Source organism: Sceloporus undulatus, chromosome 1, assembly GCF_019175285.1.
Source record: "Sceloporus undulatus isolate JIND9_A2432 ecotype Alabama chromosome 1, SceUnd_v1.1, whole genome shotgun sequence".
Classification (NCBI taxonomy): Eukaryota; Metazoa; Chordata; class Lepidosauria; order Squamata; family Phrynosomatidae; genus Sceloporus; species Sceloporus undulatus.
The window spans coordinates 133,375,885-133,395,377 of record NC_056522.1 but is presented as its reverse complement, the minus strand read 5'-3'; the positions used below and the strand labels follow the sequence as shown (position 1 = coordinate 133,395,377).

Genomic DNA, 19,493 nt, shown 5'->3' with positions numbered 1-19,493 from the left:
AGGGGAGCCACATTTGTATCGGCTTCAGTCCGTACTAGGGTTAGGGGGGTGCGGAGCACCGCAACTTCCTAACCCTAGTACGGACTGACTCCATACTTTAATGGCGGTGTGTAACCCGCCATAGAGAAGAAATTGAGCAATAATTATGAAGCAAGAAAATGTTGATGGGATTCAAAGAAACTCAAAAAAGTCTTAATTGAGAATCTAGTGGATTGTATTTTAGGGACACATTGATGAGGAGTATAGTTACTGGGCTTTCATCCATCACATACTTTTAAAAATAATACACGATTAGATCTATGTATTTTAGCTACCTTAAAGACCTAATATGCTAGTAACCCCAGGCCTATATACTCAGTTGAACTGTGCTTATCCTAAGGGGACCCCGAGCAGTCTAGTGATAGCATAATCTAAACACTGGGTTAGCTTATATCTTACTATTCTTATATTATGTAATATTATTATATATATTAAACCTTTATTTAAAACGCGTAAATTTACACAGCACTGTACATACATCTTTTTAATTGGACGTTCCCTGCCTCAGGCTTATAATCTAAAAAGACACGACACAAAAGGAGTTGTTGGTGGGGAAGGGGCCTCTCTAGTAGTAATACATATAAAATACATAGCATACAGAAATGATTCAATAAAACAACAACAAAGAACATCAATAGTAAGTGACAATTATGCAGTGCCTGGGAAGGTTCCCTGAACAGGATGGTCTTCAACTCCGTTTTGAAGTTCGTTAAAGAAATATGTGCTCTTGCTCGCGGGGGAAGAAGGTTCCAGGAGTGAGGGGCCAAGCGAGTGAAAAGGGGCGAATCCGATAGATGGGGCAGAGGAAATCCTGGGCTGGACAGCTAACCTTGACTACCGGAACGGAGGGCCCTAGTTGAAAGTTGAGGAGAAATTAAGGTCTGATAAGTAATGAGGGCCAGCCCATGGAGGGCTTTAATAAACGTCGACAGCATGGAGCTTACGTGAATGAGGATAAAGTGGAGGGGAGCCAGTGAAGGATGCTAACACAGGAGGAGATATGGCCACACGCAGTGGCGGCTGTGATATTCGTGCAGCTGAATTCTGGACAGAAATACAGGACGGAGGTGGAACAGGAAGCCCAGCCAGGAAGAACTTGCAGTAATCAAGTCGTGAAACTAGGGCATGGACCAGGATCTTGCCAGTGGAGGCAGGGAGATATGGTCGGATTTTGGCAATATTGTATAAAAAGATCTACAAGCCTTGGCTGTGTGTCTGGATTCTGAGGGATACATGACAGAGAAGAATCAAGATAAAACCAAGACTGTGGGCTTGCGGACTGGTTGAACGAAATGTTGTCCACAGAGACAGAAAAGGAATGTTGAAAGGTGGGCTTAGGAGGAAAGACAAGAAGCTCCGTCTTGGACATGTTGAGCTTCAAACGCCAATGGCACATCCACTGTGAGACAGCTGCGAAGCAAGACGAGACTTGCGTTCAAGCCTTGGAGAAAGGTCAGGGGTGGAAAGAACAACTGGGTGTCATCAGCATACAGATGGAGGTAGGAAAAACCAAAAGAGCTGATGAGTTTACATAAGGACAGTGTGTAGAAGAAAACAGAAGGGGACCCAGAACAGAGCCCTGGGGAACCCAACAGATAAGGGAACAGGAGATGAAGTCTGACCACCTGCAAACCACTGAAAAGATCTGTCTGACAAATAAGATCTAACCAGTTTGAGAACAGAGTCTGAGAACCCAAGGTCAGAGAGTATGTCAATAGGAGACAGTGATCAATGGTGTCAAGGCTGCAGACAGATCAAGAAGGATGAGAACAGAGTAAAGGCCATTAGCTTGGCCTGTAAAAGGTCATTCAAGATCTTAGTGAGAGCTGTCTCTGTAGAATGCCTTGGGTGGAAACCAGACTGAAAGGGATCGAGGTGGAGTTGTGCTTCAAGAAACTCAAGACAGTGGAATAAAACAACCCGTTCCAAAACCTTAGAAAGAAAGGGAGAAGGAGAAATCAGATGATAGTAGACAAAGAGGAGGGGTCAAGAAGTTTTTTTTCAGAACTGGGGAGATGAGAGCATTGTTGAAGTCCGGGGGGGGGACGGGAAGGAGCCTGCAGAGAGAGAGAGAGATGAAGATATGGAGAAGCGAGGGCAGAAAAGAGGAGGCTATGGAAATTAGAAGACGCGTAGGAATTGGATCAAGAGAACAGGTTGCAGGTTTGCAAGAGTTCAGAAGTGTGATAGTTCATCCAAGAACAGGAGGAAACACAGAAAATTTTTTAGGCGGAGGCGACGGAAAGAAGATTATGAGCAGAAGAAGAATCGAGAGGGACTATCTCGAGCGAATAATGGTAATCTTTGAGACGAATAATTAGCAAAGTCATTAGGAGAGATGAGAAGAGACAGGAGGAGAGGGAGGTTTAAGCAGAGTGTTGAAGATGGAGAACAAACGCTGTGGGCACCTCTCATTGGCGGAGATCAATGATTTGTAATAAGTTGTTTAGCCATAGACAGGGCACCTGAGAAGGAAGAAAGAAACAAATTTGAAATGGATAATATCAGCCACTGTTTGGACTTTCTCCAAAGACATTGGATGCTCTAGAGCAAGATGGAGAAACTTAATGGATGGGGTAAGCCAGGGCTGAGGCCTAGACATAGAGGAAGAAGTGCGTACAGAGACAGGGGAAAAGCGGGTCAAGATCGGGAAAGAGTGAGTTAAAAAAGACATTGCTGAGTCAGCAGAATCGCCAAGACTTAGGGAAGAGAGAGATGAGTCCAGGGTCTGACCAGATGGTTAGAGTTAACAGATTGAAGATCACGAATATAGCGTTGAACAGTGTGACGAGGTGTGGAGTGTAAGTAAGACTGCCACAACCTCTGTATTGATAAGGATTCCTGACAATCTGTAACCTCTCTCAACCCTCTCAATCTCGTAAGGATGAATGCAGCTTCTAGAAAATCGGTCCTGTTCAGGCACATAACCCCCCACTTGGTGCGTGTACTTTTTGTTTTGGTCTCAAATATAGATAACCGGTCCCTTGTCTGAGAACATTTGTGGCCTGTGGGAGTGAGTTTGATGTCCTTTGTATGTTTAGGGAACATGGCGAAAGCATTTGGCTGAAGGGACATGAGAAGCGTTCCTGGAAATCGCCCCCAGGGGAACACATCCGGAACGGGATAGGGATGTGCGGCAGCAGTGGCGCATTCCACTGCCACTGAGCGTTCTCATAATGTTCCCTTTTGGAACGCTACAGGCCCGTTCCCAGGGCCATGCAATAAACTTCGTGTGTGTGTGTTCTAAACCAAATCCTAGCAGATACTGATAAGTTTATCGCATGGGGCTTAAACCTGCTCCCCAGCGCATCTAATGGGGGAGGAGCGGGGCGCTCACACAGAACGCGATGGGCACGGATGGGGCCCAAACACAACTTTATCGCACGGGGGGCCCGCCGCCATCGCGGTTCCATCGCGTCCCATTCGGTTCAGAGGGCGCCATTTCTGGGGACGCTTTGTACAGTTCCCAGAAAATGGCGCCCTCTGGAACCGAATTGGGACGCGATGGGAATGCGTGGCGGCAGCCCCATGTGATAAAGTTGCGTTTTGGGCCCCATCAGGTGCCCATCCGTTCCGTCGCGTCCCCCCGCTCGCCCCCGTAGAAACGCACGGGGGAACGGTTTAAGCCCATGCGATAAACTCTTGAGAGACTATAGTAGGTTTCAACAATGCTAAATATTATGCAAAAGTTTTGAAGCAACAGTTTCTTAACTTTTCATTACCATGGACCCCCCTTTAAATATATTTCATTACTCGAGACCACCAGATTTAACTAAAGATTTAAAAACCCTAAAGTACATCAAATATTGGTAAAGTTACTCATCAAAGTCTTCAGATTTGGAGATAAGGGCAAACATACACATCGCTCTTAATATCTTACCAAAATTTGTTGTGTGTGACTGTCCTTCACTCCATCCATCTTCTGTCTATGTATCATTTGTATAACTTTCAAATTGGTTTGAACAGTTTTGAATATTGTATGAAACAGCAACAACACTCCTGCTCTTTTAGATCAATGTATGAGAGCCTGTCTGCCTGCCTGCCTTTCATTCTTTCTTTCTATTTTAATGAATATAAAGCTAGTAAAATTTCTTCAAGACTTCACAGACCCCTATGAGGACATTGCCCCCCCCCCGTGGGTCTGAAGACCACAGGTTAAAAATTGCTGTTTCGAAGTATTATTGCCTTTCCAGAGTTGTTTATCTAACCTCATTGTTTGACTTCTGTGGGATTTGGCTTGACTTTTTTCAGCCCTTTAAAGCAGAGTAATTTTCCAAAAGAGCCAGTGGCCTGGAAATTGACAAATGTCAGTTAAATCATAAGCACATCATTATTCAGTAAAACCTGTATTCATAGAACTTGGATTTTGTATTCTCATATTTTTTCCTGTTCATATAATAGCAAAAACTCCTATATGAATTACACATTTTTTTATAATTAAAACTATGTGATGTGGTTGGCAAACAAATTGAAATTGTATAAGCCTATGTTTAATGCTGGCCTTCCCTCCTGCGACGCCGCCCTGCTCGCCTCCTCTCAGGGCGCCGGCCCGCGGACTGTTTCTCGCCCGGTAGCGGCGTTTCGGAGGGGCGGGGCCGGTGATGAGCTCGGCCCCAATAAAGCCTCTACTTGGGTTGGTTAGCAATGCTGGACTTATACTGTCTTGGATATGTTATTGCTGTATATGTATTTATTCTTGATTTGAACTTGTACTACTGCCCTGTATTGAATGTATGTGATTGCTATTTGCTGCTGCTTGAAATATGTAATGTTCTGTCATTGTTTTTTTTTTTATATTGTTTGTCTTGCTTTTTCTTGCTGCTTGAAATTGTATTTTATTGTATTTTCTTGCCTGAACACCGCATGATCATAGGAACGGCGGTGGGTTTTTGGGTTGCTTATATAAATAATTTCATTTCATTTCATTTAATATTTAACAATTTATGGTGCTGCCTGACACTGAATGAAATATATGTGCTCAAAGTATTTCAAAACTATTTCTTGAAACAACCACTAATGGGGATAAATAGAATCTGCTGAATTTGGAAGAAAATAAGGCAAACAAATCTTAAAATATGTGAATTCTCCAGTTTTTGCTAACAATCTCTCCCAAGTGCTCCTATATTCTATAATATTTCTATCAAACTATTTATACCCAACCCAACTCTGGACATTATGAACTTCATCTTTGCATGTTGACCCTATGGGACAAATATTTGGGGTTTTCCTACTAAAATGATCCAAATCATAGGTGTCGCTGAAGCTTAATAGATAGGGAAGACATAAAAATGTTCATGATCAGATAAGCTGCTTATGGTCTCATTTTCCAGTGAAATCCATTACTGAGGCAAGTTGAATAGAATTAGGAAATGGATTTTTTTGCATGGTATTTCTTTTCTTTTCTTTGGCAGTGAAATTTGTTAAATTAGAAAAAAGAGGCTTTTCCCTTTAGAACTGCATCAATAGGGAGAAATTAAAACTATAATTTTCTTATATAGTATTGGCTCTCATACAGACTAATACCTGCAATTGAATCCAGGATTAGTTTAAATAAGAGAAGGTGTTCTACCGTCAGGATTTTTCTTCTGAATGCTTATGAGTCCCATCACCATGAGAGCATTCTTTAGCAATCTATGGGGTTTTCTGGGGGGGGGGAGGGGGGCAAAATATTGTTACACAGTGCATGACAGTGTCCCCCGGATCGAATGCGCCGGGTCTAAATTTTTCGCGGATACAAAAAAATCCCATAGGATTTATTGCTTCGGCTTACGAAGGTTTCTCGGTACGAAAAACCGCGGCGCATTTTCCGCCACCGGGGGCAGCGAGAGCTATTTTTTCCATTAGCGCCTATGGGAATTGGCTTACGAAGGTTTCGGGTTACGAAATTAAAACGCGGAACGAAATAATTTCGTTAACCGGGGTACCACTGTATTGTTTGTTTAGAGAAGCATTCCCAAAGGCTAGCCCCTCTCTGACCAGGAAAGCCTCCTTTTAACCATCAATTAAGAAGAAGCACTTCCTCCAGTCCATCTGCCCTTGGTCCAGGCCTGGAGTGGAGAACTGCTGGACTGATCCCATTCCCCACCACACTCCTTCTCCTTTTTTGTCGTGTCTTCTTAGATTGTAAGCCTGAGGGCAGGGAACAAACGTCTGACTAAAATTGTTGTACCGTCGCTGTGTAAATTTACAGCGCTTTATAAAATAAAGGATCTAATAATAATAATATAATAATAATAATAATAATAATCTAATAATGGCTCTACAGCATTCATACTCTGTTTCTTCTCTTCACCCCTACAACCCTTGGAGCTCCTCAAATACTGATACCCAAGAGTTCGCTAGTCTACAGAGGGGATTTCTGCAAGGGAAGAGATATAACCACTTCAGGTAGAAGTCTCTACTGGATACTGGGCACTGCATTTAATTGGTAGCATAGCAATAAAGTAGTATTTATACATTGGTTGGACTAATGTGCTTGTAACCACTCCAAGCATATGCAATACCATGAGAGGGGAGAAGAAAACCGAACGCTGCATTGTGGTGTGGTTATAAGGATGCCAGTTCAATAGAAAAAATCTTATATACTGCAGCTACTTGACTTCATCTGCTTTCTTCCACATGTGTTCCCACCTTACATGACCATTCTTGACCACAGGGGCCACTGGTGAATTAATGAATGCAAACTATTTTTGTACTTGAACTCAGTTTGCGCAATGGAAATAAGCTGCGGATAAAGTGGGAGGTGTGGAAGAGACGAGAAAAACCGGTACATTTTAAAAGGAGCTAGACAGTAGATTAATGAGGACTGTCTTGCCAAATCAGGACTGTGAAGGGCATAGAAAACTACTTATACTTTGTTTAAGAATTTAGGAGAAGACTTGAGGGATTAGAGGTTGAATGTTTCAATACTATTTATTTGTTAGAACATACTGTCGACCAGTTGTGATTGCTGCTTCTATTATCCATAAGAAAAGGACACTTGCACCCATTGCCTTTCCAAGAGCCTGAAGTACTACTATTGTTTCCCTATGTCTATTTTTGAAATGTCTCAATTGAGTTCCTTTCACTGTAGTAGGCTGGTTTATCTTAATTTCATGTGTGAGCCAATTCAAACATTATTAGAGTGTCCCTACATGGCTCTTCACATGCACATTTTCTAGCATGGCACGTTGCACAATTGGATCTTTGAGCTCCCATTGTGACTATGGGTGTGTAAACTAACTTATATCTGATCTCAAAATGTAACTCATAAGAAATAGCTATAATTCAAAATCAGTTGATTATATACATGGTAAGCATGCGGTCTTGTATAATGGAGCTGATTTTCAGTAATTGGCATGAAAAACTCATTTGGAGTTCCATTTTTATTAAAACACAAGTGCACAGGAAGGTAATCCAGAGGCATTTGCTTTCTGAGCAAAAAATAAGTACAGCGAAATCAGTATGAAAAGATGTGGAACCTAGATCAGGAATGTTCGTAAATATGTGTTTTATGGCTTTAACTCATTTCTTTTAAACCTCTTTTGACAAAAACCAAATGGCTATTTTTAAAGTCTGCTGTTCAGCACGTTGAGTGCTTGGTCACCAGTTGCTATGTTGCATAATGCCATAATAAAAAAGAAACAAAAACCTAAGCCATTTTGGGGTAGCAAGCAGGGAATTATGCTGCTAATGTGAAGAAGGATAATCTGCTGTACACCAAAGTAAGTTGAAGTGGATGTTGTTTTCAAGACATTAACAATGACTTTTCCATTTTGTTCATAGATGGTATGACAGTGTTCATAGATGTGGGAATTTTAAAAATTCACATCTGAGCCAGCAAATATTATTTGCATATCACTGTAGATGTTTGCTATGTTGTATGGTTCTGTTGGCTTCAAAAATAACAATGGAGCATTAGCTTTGTGTGTATGTCCCCCCCCCCTCTGTGATTGACCATCTTGGTAAATAGTTCTTTTGTTCTGTCCAGGGATTTTTATTTAATGGTTTGATGAAGTTCAGTTATTCATCCACACAGTTTTGAAACTAATGTCTATCTGGACAAAGGAAACTGGAAGAAACTAAAAAAAGCATGGTTGCTTAGTTGCTTGCCTCTTTGACATCATAATACATCACTGTATTTCTTTTATTGAGAAAGTTGTGAATGACACTGCAGGCAAATGAAGGTTATTTCCATCCACATAAAAATATTCTCACTTCTGCCTCTACTGAAGTTTGCACAGACCTTGGAAAGTTACTTTTATGAAAATGAATATAATGCATGTTACAGTCATCTGTACCTGACCCTTATAAGATAATGCTCAGGTACATTCCTACCTCTCCATATCTGATCTTTCTAATTTCATAAGTACTTTAAGATCGCCTGGCTAATCCGCCTGACTCCTCAGGGAAAAGGCGGAATATAAATATATAATAATATAATAATAATAATAATAATATATTGGATGGATGTCAGCGGCCAGTTTCTGTTGATCCCCTGGATTGGTGTCACAATGAGCCAGAAATGTAAACTAGCAGTGGCATAAGTCCTCTTTTGGTTTTGAAAATAATAATATATATTTTAAAATTAATAGTGCAATGGTCTCTGCAAATTTCTACTGTGGGTCTACACCAACCAGAATATACTACGTCATCACTGCTTTCCCTATTCTTGTGGAAGACGAGGATCTTACTTAGTGATTGAACAGCCTTGTGAACAGGGACCTTTCCACTTTTCGGGCACACAATTTAAAAAGGATGTTGAGAAATGGGAGCGGTCCAAAGGAGGGCGACCAAAAATGATGAAGGGTCTGGAAACCATGCCCTATGAGAATGACTTGGGAGCTGGGATGTTTGCCTGGTGAAGGAAGGTTAGGGATGATTGATAGCCCTGTTTAAATACTTGAAGGGATGTCATTGAGGAGGGAGCTAGCTTGTTTTCTTGCTGTCCCGAGAACAGGGACCTGGAGCCTGGATGCAAGCTCCAGGAAAGAGATTCCACCTCAACATTAGGAGGAACTTCCTGACAGTAAGGGACTGTTTTGATAAGGACTCACTTCCTCGGAGTGTAGTGGAGTCTCCTTCCTTGGAGATCTTTAAACAGAGGCTGGATGGCCATCTGTCAGGGATGCTTTGATTTAGATTTCCTGCATGGCAGGGGGTTGGATGGATGTGCCTTGCGGTCTCTTTTCTATGATTCTATGAAATGTGGTGATTTCCATGAGATGAAAGTGATAATGGAGTGGAAGAAAGGAAGTGCACATGGGCTAAAGAAAAATAATACCTGAATATAGCTATAGCTAGGATGATTATTCTGTGTGAGAATCTCTGGTCTTCTATGAAGCTTACTGGGGTGGCCTGAGACATACATTTATTCCTTGGGCAACACATTTAGGTTTATCAAACAGGCCCTGGAATGGGCGTGCCGCGCTACAAAATGGGGCATGATGGGAACAGGAGGTGGCATAGAATGCATCTTAGCGCACAGGAGAACGCCGCCGCCACAGCCACTGGAAGTTCCCATCATATTCCAGATGCATCCCAGAGGAGCCATTTTCAGGAACTCTTCTAAACCATTCCTGAAAATCGCCTATTGGGGAACACATCCGAAACACGATGGGAAGTTCTGCCTGTGGCGGCAGTGTTCCCCTGTGCAGTAAACTGCATTCTATGCCGCCTCCAGTTCCCATCATGCCCCATTTTGTAACACAACAGGCCCGTTCCAGGGCCTGTGTGATAAATCTGATTATAATCTTCCAGTGATAAGAATGAGGGCCATATCTCAGGATCACTGTGCATATTTATTATTTAATTACATATTTATATATTTTAAAAATACCAAAGGGATTTTCAATAGAAAGAGATATTGCAAAATTTAATAATGTAATAAAAAAATAAAATAAAAATAGCATCCATTAAAACAATTCACTGAAACCCATAGATAACAGTCAAGGAATATAACCAGGGAAATGCATGGGCAAACAAATAGGTCTGTAGTTGACAGTGGAAACACCAAACATTGGGAGCCTGACTAATCTCAATGGACAGATTATTCCACATGGTAGGAGACACAAGAAATAAGGCCCTCTCCTACACCACAACCAAAATAAACTTTTGTGTGAGGTGGACTATTCTTTCAATATTCTAGATCCTTTCCTCTTCCAAAAGAGGCAATATAAATGTGCTCCTGCAATTTCACCTGCGTAAGGTCAATTCAGTTCCAATGCCTCCCTCTGGTCTCCAGTAGAACTCAGCTTCTATGCCTAAATAAATATGCTTCATAAACATATATTTTATACCACATTAACTGAAATAACTTTCCACAGGAATTCTGGGATATTAGGTAAATGACAACTAAAGTTAGTTCACAGAGCACTTCTGAAATAATGGGAAGCCATTGTCTCAGGGTAATCCTGTCTCAAAAGAAGAGAAAAGGTTTCTGAAATATGGAGAAATAATGGAATCAGAACAAGAAGTGATGTTGATGAGGAAAGAAAGAACAGCATGAAGGATGGGTGTGCCAGTCTGGAATGAAGGCTTTGTTGTGAGGCCCTCTTCACTTGACGAATTTGAAATGTGCTTCTTAGGCTCAGTAACTGGTTTCCCCATTATAAAAGATTAACGATACCGTTTGTCATACATACAAAAGCATGACATTTTAAATCTCTTTGCCATTTTAGAGTCAAGCAAAGAAATCATTGCCACATCATGGTGTGAGTCTGATCCTGTTATCTATATAGATTAACTTTATAGCTTCCAGGACTGATATAATACCATGTTGGGAATTGCACGCAGGGTATGCTGTCAGGGTAGTAAATCAAAAAAGGGCAACTCCTGTTTACTAGTGCTGTTTGGAGCAATCTCTAAAACATGCTGTGTTCAGTAAACCTGCTGAATGATTACATGCCATGTGATTTCAATAGTTCTACCTTCCCAGGTTTGGGATAATGCAGTTCTTGTGACTAGTAGCCTAGCAATCTCTCCACTGCACCACACTGGCTGAGATACATACTATTTTTTTTGTTAACTTTTAAACTTTTTAAAATCTTTATTTTATTACAAGGAAAATGCATTAAAATAATAAATAATGAAACAGTGGTTTGTATAACATATGCTTCATGTCTTTCTTCAATATTTACTTTTATTCCTGCTTATCTGTTTCTTACTTACTATGTATCCTTCTTTCTGTACTTCTATTCATTTATCTGTTTTTGTTAGACATCTTCTATTAATATTCTTCACTTCTCATTTAATTAATTCTAAACTTACTATCGTCTCTCTAGTTTACTATTTGTAAGCTCTATTGTTTTGGACCATAAAGTTAGCTCCCTGAATTATTCTTATTTCCTTTTTAAAAAAATCATTTCTTAATTCCTTCCAATTTTTTTTTACAGTATTCCATAACTGGAATATTGCAGTGTATGTCCATAAGAAATAGCATACTGAAAATATTTAAAAACAAAGAAGGACATTACATCTAAACTGAGATACATTTAGAACAACTTAAATTATTAACAATCGGAATGTAATCACTTTGAGAAAATGAGGAAAAATTCTTTAATAAATCAAGTAGAGAAAAAGAAAAAAGTAACTGCGAGAACATTTTAATCATGGGGGATTGGAATGGGGTCATTGACCCACAGAAATTCAGAACTTCATGATCTCTTTTTGAGTTAATGGATGAAGCATCACTCATTGACATCTGGACTAGAATGTATGGAGATGCAAAAGGATATACTTTCTGCCCAGATTCCCATAAGTCAGTGTCTTGAATCAACATGTTTATGATTTCCAAAACACTTCTCCACAAAGTCAAAAAGATGGATGTACTACCCAAAATGATTTTAGATCATAATATAATCTGCTTTAACAATGGGCCAGAGCAGACAGGCAGGAAAAAGCAGCTTGATCTTGCTTTTTCCAAAAGTGGTTTGAAACTGCCTTGTCTGCACAGCCTGTTCCTAGAGTGGCCTGACCTCATGGCATGGAACTATGCCATGCTGCTAGATAATTTTTTTTTCACCTCTCCACCATTCAGTTTATAATTGTCTATCCCACTGATTATCCTACACCCCATCCTCTGGTTTTAGTTTATCAATTAATCTTTTTAGTATGAATTTTTAATGTAATTGTGATTTAATTGTTATTTTAAGGGAAGTAGAACTTGGGACTATGGTCTATTGTTATTTTATTATGTATTGGACTGTTTTACTGTAAACCATCTCGATCCTAGTCGTAATAGGTGGGATATAAATAAAAGATCATTATCATCATCATCATGTGCATCATGTGCATCTCCAGTTATCTCCTACATCCTGACCAGAAGCCATTCCACTGGATGGTCACTCTTTTAACTGGCTACACTTTTACAATTTACAAAATGCCAAGACCTAAGAGGAAGTTACTTGAACATGGCTCCTTGATGGTATTTTACTCTTCTTAAGAAGAAGAGCCCTCCCTCCATGGCATCTAACACCATCTGGCCTAGGAGGGATTGAAAAGACAGGGCCAGTTCCATCGGGCCTATCCTTAAGAAGCAGAGCCCTCCCTCCAGTCCATCTGCCTTGGTCCAGGCCTCAGAGGGAGAGAATAACCACTGGACCTCATCCCCTTCCCCACCACCATTCCCTTCTCTTTTTGTGTCGTGTCTTTTAGATTGTAAGCCTGAGGGCAGGGAACCCTCTAATTAAAAATAATAATTGTAAGCCGCTCTGATAGCCTTTAGGGCTGAAGAGAGGGGTATAAATACCATAATAAATAAAATAAAATAAAAACAAAAAGTTGCAAAAAAGTTACACCATTATTATTATTATTTTTACTTTTAAAACAACCCTCACTGCATGCTGGACACTTTCTGCAATGGCATGGGATGTTATCATGATATAATGTTCTGTCATGAGCATATTAGAACACTGTGAAATGCTGAAAGACACATACTTTTTTAAAGCTAAAGGCTAAATGAAAAAGGGAAAAAAAAACACTCATCCCTTCTAGCTTGTAAGGTTAATAATTAGAGCTAAACACTCACTAGGCAAATAAATGCAAAATTATCCCTTTCTCCTTTCTTATTGCAGACAATTTCACTCTATGCTTCCCAGTGTGAATTGCATCAAAGGTCCCACAACTGAAATTATTGACATTTTTTAGTCCAAGTACACTGACTAAAATATGAAATACTATTAAAAATCCAAAAAGCTAACCTTGATTTTGTTATTTTATATAAGGACAGCATTTTATTGTGCCACTGTATATAATGGGACTTGAGCATCCCCAGTTTTTGGTATCCATGAAGGGTTCTGGAACCAAACCCCAGGGGATACCAAGAACTCATTGTACTAATTTGATAAATTATAGGATTATCATAGGACCTTTTATTTTGATTTCATAAAAGCATTTCACAAAGTTTACCTACAACACAGTTACAACTGAATACGTTCTGTGGATTTCAAATTTAGCTGCAAATAGGGAATCCTAAACAAGAGGGAGCCAAAGGACTGGCACTTAACTTTTGGAGGTTTTTACCTCCAAAAATGGTAAAACTTTCTCACTGGGACTACAATTGGCACGTTTTACCTATACAACACCTAAAAGGTTTTGTGCAATAATATAGAGGCTTCTCCAGAAATTCAGTGTCCTCTGCCTAAGAAAGGGTGCACATGATGGAGCAGTTCAGATTTCTCTTGCTAATGGAGTTGAAATTTGATTACCTGTATTTTACCACTTTTTGTTTCCCAGTCCCTACATATTCAAAGAGGAAAGTGGTCTTTGCCTGCACTGATATTGCTCCAAACCACCTTAACTGACAACAAAAATAAAATCTTAAGACAAAATGTAGGCTTGTGCTTCTTAAATCATCTTTTTTTCTTGCATCATCATTTTTTTCTTCTCTTGCATGATTTTAAAAAACTCTGCCTGATGTAAAAGCCAGCAGAGCTTTGAAAGCTTGAAAGATGTATTTTGTGCTTTTTTAGTTGTCCCAATTAAAGGTATCATTGTTTTGTGGTTTGGGGATTTATTGGTAAGTTAGTCAAAACTGGGCTGAAGAACAATACTGTTAAGTAGATCCACAGCTTATTGAGCAACTGCAACCTCCAAGTGCTCATTCATGGCTCTGGAGCAATTTGGAAGAAGGTCTCAAGAAAAATGCCACAGGATTTTGTTATTAGTTCTCAAACAATTTTATGAATCACTTTGGCATAGAAGGGGTTCTTATCAAATTTGCAAATGGCATAAAACTGGGACAAGAAAGGACAGAAGATCTGAAAACACCTTGAGAGGCTGGAATGCTGATACTGTGTGCCTTCAAGCCTCATGGCGACCATATGGTGACCCTATCACAGGATTGTTGTTTTTTACAAGATTCGTTCAGAAAGGACTGAGAGAGTGATACTTGCCCAAGGTCCCCCAGTAGATTTCCACAGCTAAGGGTGGATTTGAACCCTGATCTCTAGAATCATAGCCCAGTGCTCAAACTGCTACACCATGCAGGCTGCTTTACCATACTATACAATATCATTACAACAAACTGTTTTTACAGTGGTGAAAGGGATATTTATAGCTATTTTTTCCTTACAGTCTGTCCGATAAAATTGTGAGCATGAATGAATGCAGGGAAGATTACTGGGCCAAAACTAACAGGACTGGAATTGGATGACAAAAAACAGAAGGCTAAATATTATACTAAATATTAGGCTAATATTCATAAGTGTTGTTCAACAATAAAATAGACTACCTCAGTAGCAGAGATTGGGGGATGAAAAGGTCAACCCTGGATGCTTTTGAGAGGAAAGTTCAAATGTTTTTGTTCACTTATGCAAAGCTTACTGGACATGGTTGTTTCATTTCACATGCACACACGTGTGTGTGTGTGTGTTGCTAAATATGTTGTTTTTAACATCTGAGAAAGCCATTCTTCTAATTTCCAAATTATTTCTGCTTCTGGTACCAAAACTTTTGTTAAAGAAGAAATGCCAAGAAACACATCTACTTCATTAACTGAGATATAGCTGTACTTGCATCTTGTATTACAAATTCTGCACTGAATGCCTGGTTGGACTAGATAACCGTCCATTTTGTGATTCCATCAGTTTATGAACACAGTGGGATATACTTATGAAATGCATGTACAGGATTGCACTGCATGGGGTAATTTAGTTTGGTATAATATCAGAAAAAATAATAGTCTGAATTCTGAACAGCAGTGGGGGAAGAGTCTGCTTCAAAGGCTTTTCTTCTACCTTTTCAGCAGCACCATCTTTCTTTTTAACTTGAAATTAAAACAGGCTTCATTCTTCACTGACAACTTGGGGTATGTAAGATTTCTCTGTTTCCTTTGTTTTCTATGCCTATTTCATCATCCTGATGTATTCTTTCATTATTGAAATTGTATCCTGTTACTATGGAAAGCTTTGCTAATGTATTCTTCAGAGATTTTTTTCGTATTGAATAAAGAATTTATAAAGACATTATACATCACTGTGACTCAATTAAGCAGGTATCCTAAAACACACAGGATGTTGGAAGATACTCAGTGCTTACAAGTTACAGTCTACCGTAGTACAATGATAGTATAATTTGTCATTCTCGTATAAAGTCAATATAATCTAATGAGAGAAGAAAAATTATACCATTAAATATGTACTCTAATAGCAAAACTACTTCTGCATTTTTAAATCAATAGGGCTTCTGCAAGAAGCCAATTAATGTGCATACAATGATCTGCTTGAATGGTTCAATTGCAATGTCTTGCCCCATTATATCTCTGTGTATGTTTCAGTTTTGGTTTTTGCTCTCAGTGGTTCTTTTGTGACAAATCTGAGCTGCCCAAGAAAACATCCTCTCTTTGCACAGGTGCCATCAGTCTGTGCAGGGGGCAGAAAAACTCTGCGTAGATCAAAGTACTTGAACTGTATGGCATTGGGCCGATCTAAGATGAGGCAATTGCCTCAGGGGGTAGATTCTGAAGGGCAACAAGAGACAGTCACCTCCAGAGTACTATCTGATCTCCAGCAAGATTCAGCTAGCAGTCCAGTCAGCTTCTGTATATGACATAGTGATAAGGCATAGTCTGGTCCTCTGTTTAGGCAGCCAAATGTCTCATATGGGCCCTGGAATTTGGCCTGCATGGGTGCCTCTCAGCATTCACAATCTTTGTATTGGTTTAAAGTTTTGGGAAATTCTTGGGCAGAATGTCCTTCAACAGTAGGACATTTCCTTTCCATCACTGTTGTTCCATTACCCATTTATTTTCTCAATTTGACTGGGTCTAATTTGCACCACATAGGGTAAGTGCAAGGTAAGCACAGAATGCTGTTCCTGATTGCTTTCACTGGTCTCTCACTTGAAGAGGGCAGATAAATAGGCTTTAAGAGTAAGGAAACATAGCAGGACTGTAAACTCAGGTAGCTGATAGTTCCCCCTTCTTGTATATAGGCTTTGGTCAGTGTCTAGCAACATCAGCCAAATGGCGGTCCTGCATAAGGCTCTGCTTCAGTTGTCATCAGCAACAGTCTTAAGGTGTGTGTCATTTCAAGAGCAAAATGGGTATTGAGGGTGGGTTCCTCTGCATGCCTGAGGATTCACAGTTTTAAAGGAAATGGGATGGTTTCAAAATGGAAGGGAAAAGGGATTATTAGGCCCAAGTCAAGTTTGTTCATCTGAAAAGAAATATAATGGGGATATGTCTGTCATTCCACTTCAAGAAGTGGTTCTCCCCAAAGACAATGGGACCAGGAAAAGGATGCTGATTGTATCTCTGACTGGGTCAAATTATATTGTTTTTCCATTGTGCCTTGACCATCTAGCACTTTTCTATACCATATGCAGACAGTCAGCATGGAGTAGATATTTCAGTGCTGGACTAGGACATTGCAAGACCAGAGTTCACATTCCTCCTCAGTTAAAAACAACAACAACTGGGTGGCTGTGGGCAAATGACACACTCTCAGCCTCAGAAGAAGACAATGGAAAACCTTTGCCAAGAAAACCCTATGGTCGGTTTGCCCGAGGGTTACTGTAAGAAACAACTTGAGAACACACAACATAATACCATACTAAAATGCAAAAAAAGTTCTAGTTTTTAACTTCACCCACACAGCTTCTAATTTTTCTGCTAGAAGCGCCAGAAAATTTCCTATAGAATTACATAATTGGATAGAATATATGTAACATGGGGTGAAAGCACATCTTGTTGTGAAGTGCACAGAAAAATCATATTTTTAAAAAGTACGGAAGCTCACAGTACGCAGTTCATGCCTCCCAGACTTTATGAATATCCCCTGTTGCATACATTCAGAGGAAAGATATACAGTGAGGGGGCTGTCTAATGGTTTCCCAGAACTCACCCTTCCTGGCAGCTACTGAGCAAAGAAAGCCCCTTAGCCAAAGAGAGGAGAGACGCAGTGCTTCTTGCCTCCCTAATCTTGTACTAGGGTTTCCTATCTGTCAAAGAGGAATTGCCAGTACATTTTATCTTAATATAGCTTATTTTTCCTGAAACAAAAGGCCAGGGAGATGGGAGAGAATGGAACAAAGACTAAGGAGATTATCACACAGGGGGGAAAGGGGGAAGAGAGAGGCATAATCTGGCTAAATTGTGTGATCTCACAGAGGATTTTTGCACGACGTCACGCTTATCCGGGACTTCACCATTGAATAACCCAGCATGTTTCTGCAACAAACCTGTGAATGGCATCTTAATAGTGTAATTGAAGTGCAATTGTGAGAGTGCTCTCTACTACTACTGCAGAAGCAACTGGGGATACCCAGAATCCATTCTCGTTTCCAGTAACAGTTTTGCAGTGGATTTCACTCTTCTTCCGTGGTGTAAGATACAATTTTGTCTACAATGGATCAAAACAATGTGCTGAAGTAATAAATTTTATTTTGCTGTCTTTATTCTTTCTGGCTCTGGAAAATAATTTGCAGACATGCAAACTGGCGCATGTGTGAAGCAATCAATTATAGTGTACTAACTATTCATTTACAGATGTGTGTGAAACACGATTGCGATATTAAATGCTGTGAAGACACACCCAACTAAAGGTGGTGGCAGGTTTGGGTGTGCAACGCCGGTACCCTGGTGAGATCAAACTCTTCTACCCAAAAAGGCTCTGAAGCTGAATGTAAAGTTCAAAAGGGGGGAAATTTAATTTAAAGGACAAAATAAAGAGTTTTCTCCTCCCCAGCTCTAAACAAAAGATACTTTACAGTTTCAGCAATCTTCCGGATGTCATCTTTCCGGGTCTGATGTCGGTTTGCTCTCCTCACTCAATGGAGCTGGTGCAGGGTCTTTCAGCTCCTGAATTCCTTTATTCGCTTGCTGATGGTAACTAATTTGGCTAAATTGGTAACTAAAATGGCTAAATTGGTAACTGATTTGGCTAAATTGGTAACTGATTTGGCTAAAGTGTAAGAAATGCCCTTTCTGGCTGTCTGGGCCTGTTTGCCACCAAAAAGACAACTCTCTGCCTGCTCACAGCAAAGACTGCTCCAAAACTAAAAGCTTCCAGGTACAACAGAGCATGCTGGGAAAGGGCAAACCAAACCTGGAAATAATGCAGGGGAATCCTACAGCTCCTCCCACAACTAATACAAAGAACTTTTCTACACTAAACATACTATGGCCTGAACCAATGTGAGAGAAAATGCAGTGGGAGATTCAATCAGTCCTGGCAGGACATCACAAATGCTAATTTGTATGAAACTATTGAGTGCTATAGCGCCAATGTTGCTTTTTATTTACATTGTCTTGATTATGGCTGAATTAGCCATAGTGTGATAATCACTTAAGGAATAAGGCATGTGTTTGGAGGAATTTAGAATCTCCCAGAGTTTCCAGCATATTTGTTTTTGTGTGCTTTCAAGTAGTTTTCAATTTATACTAACCCTAAAGCAATCCTTTCATGAGGTTTTTGGGGCTGAGAGTGTGTCACTCCTTCAAGATCACCCAGTGGGTTTCCATGGCTGAGAGGGAAACCCTGATCTCCAGAGTTATAGTCCAGTACAACAAACAACTACACTTTTGCTTAGATATTATTAAAATTAGGGTACAGTTCACACAAACATTTTGCATCACTGAACACATAAGAAAGAATGAACCATGTTTGTTTCTGACTCCTACAATTTCCATTAGATCCTCTAGCCATATATGGATAAATTAACATAAGGGACCTTATCGCACACACAATTTTCAACATTCTGGGGATTGGAGGAGGACACTCGTGTGTGTGCACGTCCGGCAGAAAACGGAGTTTATCGCACATGAAGACGTCCTCCAAGAGGCCCCGTTCCGTCCCCCGGCGTGCACCCATTCGCGTCCAGTCTTGACGGGTGTGATTTTTGCCTGACGGATTACCTTCCGTCAGCAAAAAATGGCACCTGTCAGGACTGGACGCGAACAGGTGCGCACCAGGGGATGGAACGGGGCCTCTTGGAGGACGTCTTCGTGTGTGATAAACTCCATTTTCTGCCGGAAG

The 19,493-nt window shown here is 40.2% G+C and overlaps 1 protein-coding gene across 7 annotated transcripts in view; it reads right to left on the bottom strand.

Moving 5' to 3' along the window:
* The window catches only part of KHDRBS2 (KH RNA binding domain containing, signal transduction associated 2), a 506,442-nt gene that overhangs the window by 144,884 nt on the left and 342,065 nt on the right, over window positions 1–19,493 (bottom strand). The window lies entirely within an intron of this gene.